Raw genomic sequence first — 12,736 nt, 5'->3', positions numbered from 1 at the left:
CCCCCCACCGACCAAACTGTGCAGCTCTGCAGCTGCATCCTGGCCCATCCTCACCCTTCTGCCCCCAACCCTCACCTCCTTGTACCCCCAATATGTTTTTCCCAATTAAAAAAAATTAGGGTATAAACTTGAATCATACGTGTTGCAAGTGATGGGGTGTGGCAGCAAATTACAATTCTAATGAGGGTGCCAGTAGGGAGCTCTGGTGGCCGAGTCCGTAGGGAGTTCCCAGTGAGGGTGCCCAGGAGATCTGCCACTCACCTTTCATCAGCCTCTCAATGATGCTGGTGCTCCCCGGAAAAAAAACTGTTTTTAACATTTGGGCAGAAACTATAGAAGGAAAGAAAGTGTTGTTATATATGCCTATTGTTTTTAGGTGTCATTGAGTTGACTACAACTCGTAGTGACTCTATGAATGGAGCTGAACTCTGCATAGTATTATGCCATCTACATAATCTCTGACATACTTGAGCCCACTGTTACAATTATTACATCCATCTCATTGAACGTCTTTCTTTTTCACTCACCTCACTTTCACAATGTCTCTTACTAAGGAATAGCCTCTCTTAACAACATGCCCAAAGTACTGTGAGATGAAACTTCACCTTCCTTGCCTCAAGGAACACCCTGATTGCACTTTATCCAAGATGTATTTATTTTTTCTTTTGGCAGTTCATGGAATGGTCAGTGTTCTTCTCCAACACCACAAAGCAAAGGCATTGATTCTTCTTCTATACACCTACAGAATAATAGTTTTAAATTACATATGAAGCATGTAATGTGTGACTTACTGACAGACGAACTTCTTGGCCATTCTGATGAGTTGTGATATTATAGACAGCAATGGATGGTGAAGAGATTGAGATTGTTCACAGCTTCAGTTTGCTCGGCTCCACGGTCAACACTCTTGGCACCAGTAGCCAGGAAATCAAAAAACGTATTGTGATAGGAAAGTCTGCGGTTAGGGACCTCTCTAAAGTACTCAAGAGCAACAGTGTCTCTGGAAACTAAGGTGCACCTGGTAAGGCCATGGTTTTTGCAATCACTTGTTATGCATCAGAGAGTTGGACAATGACTGGGGAGGATAGAACGAGAATTGACGCGTTTGAGCTGTGGTGCTGGAGAAGAATATTGAATGTACCATGGACTGCCAAGAAAACAAATAGATTCATCCTAGAGAGGGTTAAACCAGGCTGCTCCTTGGAGACAAGGATTCTGGGGCTTTGCCTGACATACTTTGGACATGTTGTAAGGAGAGACAGGTCTTTAGAGAGGGACATCATGCTGGGCAGAGTGGAGGGACAGTGTAGGAGGGGAAGACCCTCTATGAGGTGGACTGATTCAGTGACTGGGGTAATCGGGATGGGTATGTCAGAGGCAATGAGATTGGCACAGGATAGAGCAAGGTTTAGGGCTGTTGTACATAGGGTTGCTATGAGTCTTAAATGACTCGACGGCACATAACAACAACAACAATTTCATTGAAAGGTACTAACATTGTTTTGATAAGGTGTGACATAGGTTTCAGTTTATATAATCCTGGAGAGTGTGAAACCGGGCTGCTCCTTGGAGGCAAGGATTCTGAAGCTTCGTCTGACATGCTTTGGCCATGTTGCAAGGAGACTCCAGTCCTTGGAGAGGGATGTCATGCTTAGAAAGGTGAAGGGACAGCACAGGAGAGGAAGACCCTCAATGAGATGGATTAGGTGACTAAGGTAATGGTGGTTATGTATGTTAGAGACAATAAGATGGCACAGCATAGAGCAGGGTTTAGGGCTATTGTACATAGGGTCGCTATGAGTCACAGATGATTCTACAGCACATAACAACAAAAACAGAGAAGGAGGGGAGGAATGATGTATACTGCATTGCAACAGATGAGGGAGAGAACTGTCTAAAAGGGATATGTGATTAGGTACTACTGTCATGTCAGGAGTCTAGAATGCACAGTGCAGTGGACTTGGGGGGAGGGATTGCATAGGAATGAAAGAGTCTTTATTTTACTTACTAAGGAGAAAAGTGAATTGGGGGAGTGGGCAGGGAGAAAAGTGCAACAATGAATGACTGGAAACCCTAAGTCTCTGTAAACTTTCATTAAAATTAATAACAAACAAAAAACTCCAACAGCATGTATTATAAACTTGAGCAGTTCTTTACTTAAAAGTTAACCCCACACAGGTCAAGTGCTCAAGAAAACTGACCACAGTGTATGTCAAAGGGACAAAAAAGTCAACTGAGTGAGCTCCCAGCGATGACCAAGCTGGAACAATGACAGCAACAGAAGAATAAGCTGTTGCATTCTAACTCAAAGAATAATAATTTAAAAAAAATCAGCCAACAGTTCATCTTGACAAAAAGAAATAGTTGACTAATACATGGGGAGAAGGCACAAAACTCTCACATAGATAAAGTCCAGATAATTTACATAGATACTCCTCTTCAAGAAAGGAGTACATAACTCCTTAGTCCTGAAGTGTGGACTGCACATAGTGGCTTCCCCCACAAGCACACAACATGAGAAGGGTGAAAACTAAAGTGTATCTCCATAATGGAGAAACCTAGAAACCCAACCAATTCTGCTTTAGCCACATGGTCAAGGTCAACAGTCACAAATCAACATCAACATCAACAGTCATAAATCACTTTGAGCAACTGTACCACTGATGTAATGGGATGAAAATGGCAGCTTACCTCTGTGGCCATCTTCCCCCAAACCCACAACCTTAGTCTAATCATGAGAAAAACAGTAGATAAATCCATGCCACATACCTGAAAAGTACTGCTCAACAGTCAAGGTCATCCAAAACAAGTAACATCTGAGAAAGTGTTATGGCCAAGAGGAGCCTACGGAGACAGAATGATTCAGCAAAATAATTATGCCCTGGATGGTATCCTAGAACAGAAAAAAGGACAACAAGGAAAAAAACCAAAGAAATAAGGGTAAACTAGAGACTTCAGTTAATAATAATGTATCAAAACCAGTTGCTTTCAAGTAGAAATATTAGATCATTAATGGAAACAAATGTACCATACAAATGCAAGATGTTAGTAACAGAGGAAAGGGTGTGGGTTAGGGATAGTGATAGTATGGGAATGGTTCATTCTATCTTCTAACTTTTCCATAAGATTTTTCTTTAAAATGTGATTTAAACCAAGTTGCATCTTGGTGGCAAGGATTTTGAAACTCCATCTGACATACTTTGACATACCTTGGGCATGTTGCCAGGAGGGACTGGTCCTTGAGAAGGACATCGTGCTTGGAAGGGTGGAGAGGAAGCTCAAGAGAGAAAGACCCTGGATGAGATGGATTGACTCAATGACTGTGTCAATGGGGCCAGGTGTGTCAGAAACAGTGAGATTGGCTCAGGATAGGACAAGATTCAGAGCTATTGTACATAGGGTTGCTGTGAGTCGCAGGCTACTCAATGGCACATAACAACAACCTTAATAAAAAAGACACCCATGGTGGGGAGAAATGGAACTCCTAGTGCTGCTGAAAGGTGGCACAGTGGTTAAACGTTTCGCTGAACAAACCAGAAGGTGCTATTAGGTGCTGTTGATATTGCTTCTGAATCATAGAGACCCTACGTCCAACAGAAGAAAACCCTTTTCAACCGTGTGCGCTCCTCATAATCTCTGCTTTGTTTATTCTCATTATTGCAATCACTGTGCGAGTCCATCTCATTGAGGGTCTTGTTCTCCTTTGCTGATCCTCTACTTTTCCTTGGAAATCCTATTGGGTTCTTCTGTTCTATCTTATCTGTCTTTTCACGTGTCAGTGACATGCACCTGGCAATAATGAATATTAAGGTGGCAAGTTAGACTACTGCTGACTGCGATGGTTAAGATTATAAGTCAGTTTAGCTGAGTCATCAGAAGAATTGAGGCTTTTGAGTTGTGGTGCTGGAGAAGAGTATTGAGTGTAACATGTACCTCCAGGACAGCTTAACAGAGTGATAATTCTCAGTTGTTTGGCTATTGTGGAGTGATGTAGAATGCAGTCACCCTTCATTTTGTGATTGGAAGTGGTCATCCTCCATTTTTGCATAATGTGATTTTCACAAAACCAGGTCTTTGGAACTTAATCATGTTGGTATGAGGATTGTGTGTATTAAACAAACATGAGATTCATACTTAGCTTATTTAATGGAACACCCTCCATCTTATGGCCATCCCTCCAACTCATACATTCATATCTACTTCCTGCCTTTTCATGGAGGGATCATCAGGAGATGATAAGACTCAACACGCTTTTGGCCACTTGTTCTAACTTTGACATTCACTTGTGGAAGAACTGGTAATGGACATATTTTTAAACTATCTCTTCTGTTGTCTTATCTTGTTTTTAAGCGAAATAATCCTGAGAATGACAGAAACTATTTCTAGGAGAAAGATTTTCAGGTACATCCTTCTACTTGAGTCTCACCCCAATTCTAACAGATTTTTTAATTAGTCAGGACTTGGCTTGGTGATGAAATGCACTTTCACCACTGGTACCTCTGGTCCCAGTGGTACACGGTCTCCTTTGCAGGTTTGCGAGCACAGGATCAAGATGCCAGGAGTCTTTAAAATGCAATATGAAAGTCATCTGACCAACACACCAGCACCTTACTAATTTAAAAGGAGACGATTTGGCTGCAGAGTCAGATGAAGTTCTAATTTTGAACACATATTCGTTCCTGAAAAGCGAGTGTGTCCCCGGGTGGTGTGAAGGACTAACCAGGGCCCAGCTACTAACCAAAATGGTCGTAGCTTTACTCTATCTAGGGGAGTCTTGGGAAAAAAGGCCTGATACTCTCTTTCTGCAAGATTACAGTCATCAAAACTGCTGTAAAGCACAATTCTATTCTGATATGCATGGGGTCATCATGAACTAGAACTACCTCATCAGAAATTGTTCTATATTAAGGACTAATTACTCGGGAGATTGAAGTCAACTCTGTCTTCTCTGCTGTATGAGAAAATGCCTGAGCAGGTACTGGAATCCATCAGAGACAAGGGGTGTCCTTTCTGTAAGGCTCCCTTCTGGCTGCCTTTGTGTTTCAGACATTCTCCCGCCCTCAACTTCTTAAGATATGCTGACAGAATTTTCTAGAATGACAGATCATTTTAATCCAGCCACAAGCCCCGTTGCCTTTCCTGAAGTGCCTGAGAATACCAAACTTTCCCCGCTCTTTGCCTTTCCAACCCCAGCCCTCTTCTCCCTTCCCTTTAGCCCTTGGCAACCTTAAACCTCTCTTCTATGCCTATTCCCCCCCCCCCCTTGTTTTTAAGCAGGAACACATTATTTCTCTCCAAAGCAGGCTTTGCTCGGCCTGTAGGAGCAGCTGACAAAGAGAACAAGTAATTTCTTACTCTCTCAGCACCACACTGCCTCTGTGTTTGGTGAGTGGCCTGTGCACCTGTTGTGATAAGCGATACTCCCTTTAGAAGCCATTTGAAAAGAGGGCAAACTCCACAACCCACTCCCACCCTCTTCCTCTTAGTGAATATTAATAATTCTGAAAGGAGTTGGGGGAAAGAAAGTGACAACTTCTCTGGATGGAACCTTTGGCTTGACACTTGGTGGTGATGACGTGGAGCTAAGAATAAGAGAGGCGAGCGCAGTCTCTTCTGGGTTTCATTAGAGGCTGCTGCCCTGGGCCTGGCTGGAGCAAGGCTGGTCTGGAGAGTTGGTTGGCTGGAGTGCAAGTGGGGCTTTTCTGGCCTGCTCTCTGTGGGCTACTTTGGTTTATTTGTTCTGTGGTTCTCTAAGTTTCTTTGTTTAACCCTAGTTGGTTAGGCACTGGGGCTTCTCCCAGAAAAACAAATGTTGGCATGAGGTGAAAAAAGGATTTCCCTTTCTCCTAGGGTGGGTGGAAGGGCACGCATGTGGTCTCTTCTGTTTCCCTTTTCTCTTTCAAAGTCTATTAATCTCATGCTGGCAAAGGGCATGAGCTAGACTGACTGGAGGGTCGAAATTCTCTGTTCAGATCCGGACAAGTGGAGCTCTCAACTGCCCAGTTGTGCTCAGAGGTGATAGCCGGAAGAGAAGGGATACTGACTCCAGGCCCACCAAAGCCAGGTGGTACCTTTGCCCTTCTATTGCCTCCACAAGGTGGCTGAAAGGGTGTTGTGTCTGACTAAAGTCATTGCTTCTCCTACATTGTATTTGCTTGGATTCTTTATGAAATCTTTAACTTGTGAAGGTTTTGAAAACATCAGTTAGTGTTTGTTACGTTGACACACAGCACAGCCTCCAGCTCTGAGATTAAAAACATTCATTGCTGTAGAGTGGGAATTGACTCATAACTGACACTCCATTGGGCTTCCTTTGAGTTAGTAATGCAACTTCCTACAGATGAGAAGGTCTACCAAAACAATCTCTTGTTATGGATTGCATTGTGACACCCTCCCCAATCCACTGCACAATGTGTATTATAAATCCTAACTCTTCTCCAAATTATTGAAGAGTAATGATGTCAGTTTGAGGACTAAGGTATATTTGATTCAGGCCATGGTCTTTCTGATCACTTGCTATGGATCTGAGAGTTAGACAATGAATAAGGATGATAGAAGAAGAATTGATGCTTTTGAGGTGTCATGTTGAAAAAAGGCACTGAACATCCCATGGACAGCCAAAAGAACAAACGGATATGCCTTAGGGTGCATCCAGAGTGCTCTTTGGAGACAAAGATGATGAGGCTTCTCCTCACATACTCCAGGCACGTTGCTAGAAGAGGCTATTCCTTGGAGAGGGACATGATACTCAGAAAGGTGGAGGGTCGGTGAAGGAAAAACTCTCAACCAGGTGCATTGACATGGTGACTGTGGCAATGGGCTCTAATGTGTCAGGAAGTGTAAGGATGGCGCAGCATAGAACAAGGTTCAAATCTGTTGTTCATCTCGTCACTTTGAGTTGCACTTGACTCCATGGCACCTAACAACAACAACAACAACAACATGCTTGTGGTTTCTCTAGTGTTCATAGGACTTATGAAAGCCTATTATTTGAGAAGTGTATGATAAATCCTGCTTCTTAATTTGTCTTGGTCTGGAAACTCTGTGAAAACCTATCCACCATGAGTGACTTTGCTGATACATTAAATACTAGTGGCATAGCTTCCAGAATCACAACAATCTGCAAGTCCCTCCAGTATAGCACACTGACAGACAAGCGCTGTCATAAAATCAAATGATGAACAAACTAGCATATACATGCACTAGAATGCTGAGAAGCCAAAACAAAGAGAAGAAATTACGAAGTAAAAGAGATGAATAAAAGATTTAAAAGATAAAAGATTTAAAAGATAAAAGAGAACCGTCTAAAAGAGAGATGTAACTGGGTATTTCTGTCATCACAGGAGACTAGAGCGAGGGCTGCATGGTGGAGGGGACCTGGGGGAGTGTTTGTAAAACAATGAAAGAATCTTTTCTTTTACTTTTCCATAAAAAAAAAAAAGAAAACCCAAAATCCCTGTAAAAAAAAAAAAGATTTAAAAGGGCAACTTGAGAAGACAGACAAAGTATTATAATGAAATGTACAAAGACCTGACATTAAAACATAAAAAGGGAAGAGCTCAGCTGGCGTTTCTCAAACTAAAAGAATTGTAAAACAAATTTAAGCCTCAAATTGCCATACTGAATGATGCTATGGACAAAATCCTGAATGATGTAAGAAGCATCAGAAGAAGATAGAAAGGGGGGTAGGGTGGTAAAAGTTTACAGGATAAATTGGTTTCCATTTGACAATTCATATACATTTTGTTTTGTGACCTTGATCTCAGTCCTCACAACATCAGAACTTTCCATCTTCCTTTGTCCTTGAGTTAACTATTATCACTTACTCCTCTTTCCTGTCTCTTCCCGCCTTCTAGTCTTATACCTGGCTAAGGCTGACCTTTTAATCTTGCATGCATGATTGGTTATTCTAAGGAGTGTGCACCGCCCTGATGGATTCACCCCTTACTCCTGTCTATTGTTTGGCTGCAAGTTGAGATAAGGGAGTGATTTCATTTCCAAGGATGTGTAAAAGCCAAGGAGTTCCACTAGTCAGATCAGCAAATCTGGTCTTTTAGAAACGATTTTGAATTTTGTTCCCCCTTTTCCTCCCACTTTATCCATGACTTCATATTATGAACGCTTTCAGAGCAGTCAGTACTGGTAGCTGGACACCATCTAAGTTTTCTGGTTTCATGATTGTAGAGGCTGATGTTCATATTGCCAGTTAGCCCCCTGGACCAATTGTTTACTTGTGCCTTAAATTTTTTCCTTATTTTTCTTTGCTAAAGATTAAGAGAGGTCAATAGCTGCACCCTAGATGGTTACTTACAAGCTTTTACCATCCCTGTCACTATTCCTCAATGTTGACAGAAAACACTCTTTGTGGACTTTGTTATGCGAATTGATCTTGGTGCTCCCTAAATCTGTGATTCTAAGCCTTCATCAGTCATTCATTCTCTCAATATGTTTGGTTATGGCTAAGAAGTTTTCATAACTATAGGCTTTACTATATTCATAGATATATTTGTAATTAATCTAAACACATACCTGACTGTAATTCTTTTTAATACATTTTTTTATTTTAGTTGTGATTTTAATGAAAATTCACAGAAAAATTGGATTTTAATTCATCGATTGTTGCATATTTTTACCCCTCGCCCTTTCTTCTCCCTCCCAATTCACTTTTTTGTTTTTTAAATATTCATTAATTGTTGTACAATTACGTCTCTCCCCCTATCTCCCAGAACTCTTTGCAATATAATGCCAAATCATAGATTCCTTTTAAACAGTTCTTTCCTTCTTATAGATGTAGACTGTAATCCTTATTGACTTATAGAAGCATACAATGTTCTTCTGCCATGGAGACAGCTAGTGTGTTCAAATAGCAGAATTTTGATTAGCACCTGAATACTTTAGCCATTATACTACCAAGGGTTGTTTACACCCTATACCTGCTGAAATCAATGAACAAATTTAAGACTTGTCTTGCCTGTAGTGGTTAAACAAGGTCTGAGAAAATGATGCAAATGAAAACATTTTCTGTTTCAAATGGAGATCTCTGTTACACTCTAAAATTTTCATGTAATTCCAAGGCTTAATGGTCAGTATTGTGATCACAAATAAAAGATAATTTATGTGCTGAAGATAGAAATGATTGGTTTGTCCAGAGGTTATAACTCTCTAGTATGCTCTTGTTTGAAATGTTTACTATTCCTGTCTTGTTTAAACAGTACCACTCAGTGATCTGTATATACCTGTTTATTTCTACTTACATTCACTTGGCTTAAAGATGCATTTACTAATAATATATAAACTCAGAACTCTCTTATTTTAAAAAAAATTTAATAACTTTTTAGTTTGAAATTCTTTTAGACTGATAGTTATAATACCTTTCATCCAATATCCCATAACATCAGCATTTTGGATCTTCATAGTGTAATTATGAAAACTGTGACATTAACACAGCACTATTTTTTTCACCGATTTTCGCACTAATGTCCATCTTCTGTATCAAGATTCAATTTAATCTACGACAATGGATGAATGGAAATCCAAAGCCTCTGTAAATTTTCACTGAAATTAATAACAAATTCAAATTTTTTTTAAAAAAAGAATTAAGTTAGAGCAAGGATAGCAATGGATTTATAATTGCTCAAGCTAATAACACTATATCGTGGCACAGAGGAGGAATGGTGGAAATGTACAACATTCCTCTTACCAAAACCATTTATGGAAAATAGGTACTGCATTGGAACATGTATCTCTGGATTGGAAATGATGATATTGTTAATACTTCTAGCCTTAAGCTTAAAAGATTATAATGTTCAAAATTATTTGTTATACATTTGCTTAAATTTTTCCCTCTTTTAACAACTGGGATCTAGAGGGAAGAGAAAAGACCAGAGAATGGCCAAAATTATTGGGGCAGCTATTGCTGCCAGTTTAGGGCCCGTGTCAGGAAAAGGAATTCTTATTCATATACAATGCCACCCAAAAGTAATAAAGGAGGTCAGAATTGCTTCCACTGTGGAAAGCTGGGCCACTTCAGTAGACAGTGTCACAGACGAGAGCCACAGATAGACAAGGGAGTAGAGAGGAAGCTCCCAGTCACTTGCTTTAAGTGTGGCTCTGAAGGACATCTGGCCAAGGTGGCCCACATCAGGTCCTTGTAGCAGACAGGACTGACAGGCCCCAGCTCCCAGCTGGAAGCAAAGGAGGACACTTCAATGATTTAGACAGTCCCAGAAGAGCTGTGGGTGAGCATTAACATTACTGGTAAGTATATTCATTTTCTCCTGGACACAGAGCCTGCTAATTGGTCCTAAAAGCTTTCTGAGGTCCCAACTCTTCTCACTATTTCTTAGTTGTTAGAATGGACGGAAACCCTCATAAGCAGTTCCTTACTTTACCTCTACCTTGAATTCGAACTTCCGAGTTGTAAAACAACCCAGTGGTAGATGGAATGTGCTCCAGGACTTAAGAACCATAAATGACATAGCTGAGCCTCTACATCTTGTGGTTCCTAACCTCTACACTATAATAGACATAGTGCTAGTCTATAGGCCTTTTATTGTAAGAACCACCTTCCCTCTGTAACTTGATTTGTACCACTATTAGAACCTCTACTCGGAATATTATTGCTTTTCAATTTTTGACTCATGTACTTTTAACTTGTTAGTTAAATTTGTATCTTCTAGGCTGCAACACTTCCATGATACATCTTCAAGGATATGAACATGTACGGCTAAGCACAATTGATAACAGTGCATCTAAATTCCAAAATCAATCTCCATAATAGTCTATGTGTTTCCTACTGCCAAAGGCGCCCTTTAGAGTAGTGAGAGATCTTCACCCTGAAGCCTACAGCGTCCCTTTTCAGAAGGAAGTAGCTAAGAGAATATGCCATCCCTTTTTCCTTATGAATCAGGGTGAAGTCTCTCTCAGGGAGGATAGATAGGGAATGGTAAAGGACACACTGACAAAGGAGATTAATCAGAACTGGCTTCAACAAGCACTGTGGCAATTGGACAATTAAAACAGACATTCGGGGAGGGGAAGAAGAACGAACTGGGGAGGGGGGTAGAGAAAACAGTGCAACAATGAATGAATAAGAAGACAAAATCTCTGAAAATGTTCACTAAAACTAATAAAATTTAATAATAATTAAAAAAAAAGATTCAATTTAGAATTCCACCCTAAGTTTTTGTTTTAGTTTTTGTGATTTAGGTGAAAGTTTGCAATGCATCTTAGTTGTCCCTTCAATAGTTTATAAATATTTATGTACATAACTAGGCCACCAAAACTCCCTAAAATAGATATATATTAATTAATAATAAGTCATCAATATATTATTAACATCTAAATAATAAATATCTTATTAATATATAAAGGATATACACGTATAAATAAGAGATCTGGTGGCCTGGAGGTAAAAGTTGTGCTACAATCCTAAGTGCACATGGTTTGAATCCACCAGCTTCTCCATGGAGGAAAGGTGAGAAATCTACTCCAATGGGGTTTATTGTCTCTGATGGCCCACTGGAGGGTCAGTTATGGGTCAATTCGGACTTGATGGTAAACAGCAATTGTATATATATATGTATGTACATGTATATCTGTATATGAATATGTAGCTGGAGGATGGCTACTTGGTCAACTAACTAGACGAAATCTATATTTATTCCCAGTCCCATAAAAAGATGATCCAACAGAGTGTGGAAATTATCAAACAGAAGCTGCAATCCTGAAGGCATGCTGTTTGAGGTCATCAGCTGCTCCGTGGGAGAAGGATGGGCAATCTCCTCCTGTGCGATTAACTGCCTCTGAGATCTGTTGGAGGGTCAGCTATGGGACTCTATGTATACAACAACAACTGCTACTAATACTACACACAAGCAAAGTCTTGTTGAAGATTATCCAAAACTGGTTCGAACAGTACATTGACACAGAACTGCCAGAAATACAAGCCGGGTTTAGAAGTGATATTCCTCTAGGGATATCATTGCCAATGTCAGTTGGCTTTTAGCTAAAAGCAAAGAGTACCAGAAGAATGTATATTTGTGTTTTATTGGTTATTTGAAGTTTTTTGACTGTATGGATCACAGCAAATTGTGGCTAACCTTGAGAAGAATTGGAATCACAGAACACTTAATTGTACTCAAGTGAAACCTATACTTCGACCAGAAATCAGTAGCACAAAAAAGAGCAAGAAAACACTGTTGTGGTATTGAGTATCACTGGGTCAGAACTGACCAATAGCTGACCCTCCAGTGGATTTCCAAAGGCAGTTAATTTCATGGGAAGAGAGTGTCCATCTTTCTCCCTTAGAGCAGCCACTGGACTGTAAATTCAAAATCAAGAAAGCAGTATGTAGGGATGTGTCTTTTTCCCCACACTTTTTCAATATATATGTGGAACAGATCATTTGGGAGGCTGAACTTTATGAAGAAATATGTGGCATCAGGATTGGAGGAAGACTTATCAACAACCTGCATTATGCAGATGACAAAACCTTGCTCGATGAAAGTGAGGAAGAAAGTGTTTTCTTCAGAAGGTCGAGATCTGAAAGTTCCTATATGGATTGCATCTCAACATCAAGAAAACAAAGATTCTCACCACAAAGCTAAATGGCAGTGTTATGCTAGATGAAGAAGAGACAGAGATTGTTAACAATTTCATCTTGCTTTTGTCCCCACTCAACACTATTGGCACCAGCAGTTAGGAAAGCAAAAGATGAGTTGCTTTGGGAAAGTCT

This window comes from Elephantulus edwardii, unplaced genomic scaffold (genome assembly GCF_000299155.1).
Source record: "Elephantulus edwardii isolate Elephantulus edwardi_28Jun2011 unplaced genomic scaffold, EleEdw1.0 scaffold00101, whole genome shotgun sequence".
In the NCBI taxonomy this organism is placed as follows: domain Eukaryota; kingdom Metazoa; phylum Chordata; class Mammalia; order Macroscelidea; family Macroscelididae; genus Elephantulus; species Elephantulus edwardii.
Note: the sequence above shows the minus strand (reverse complement) of the source record.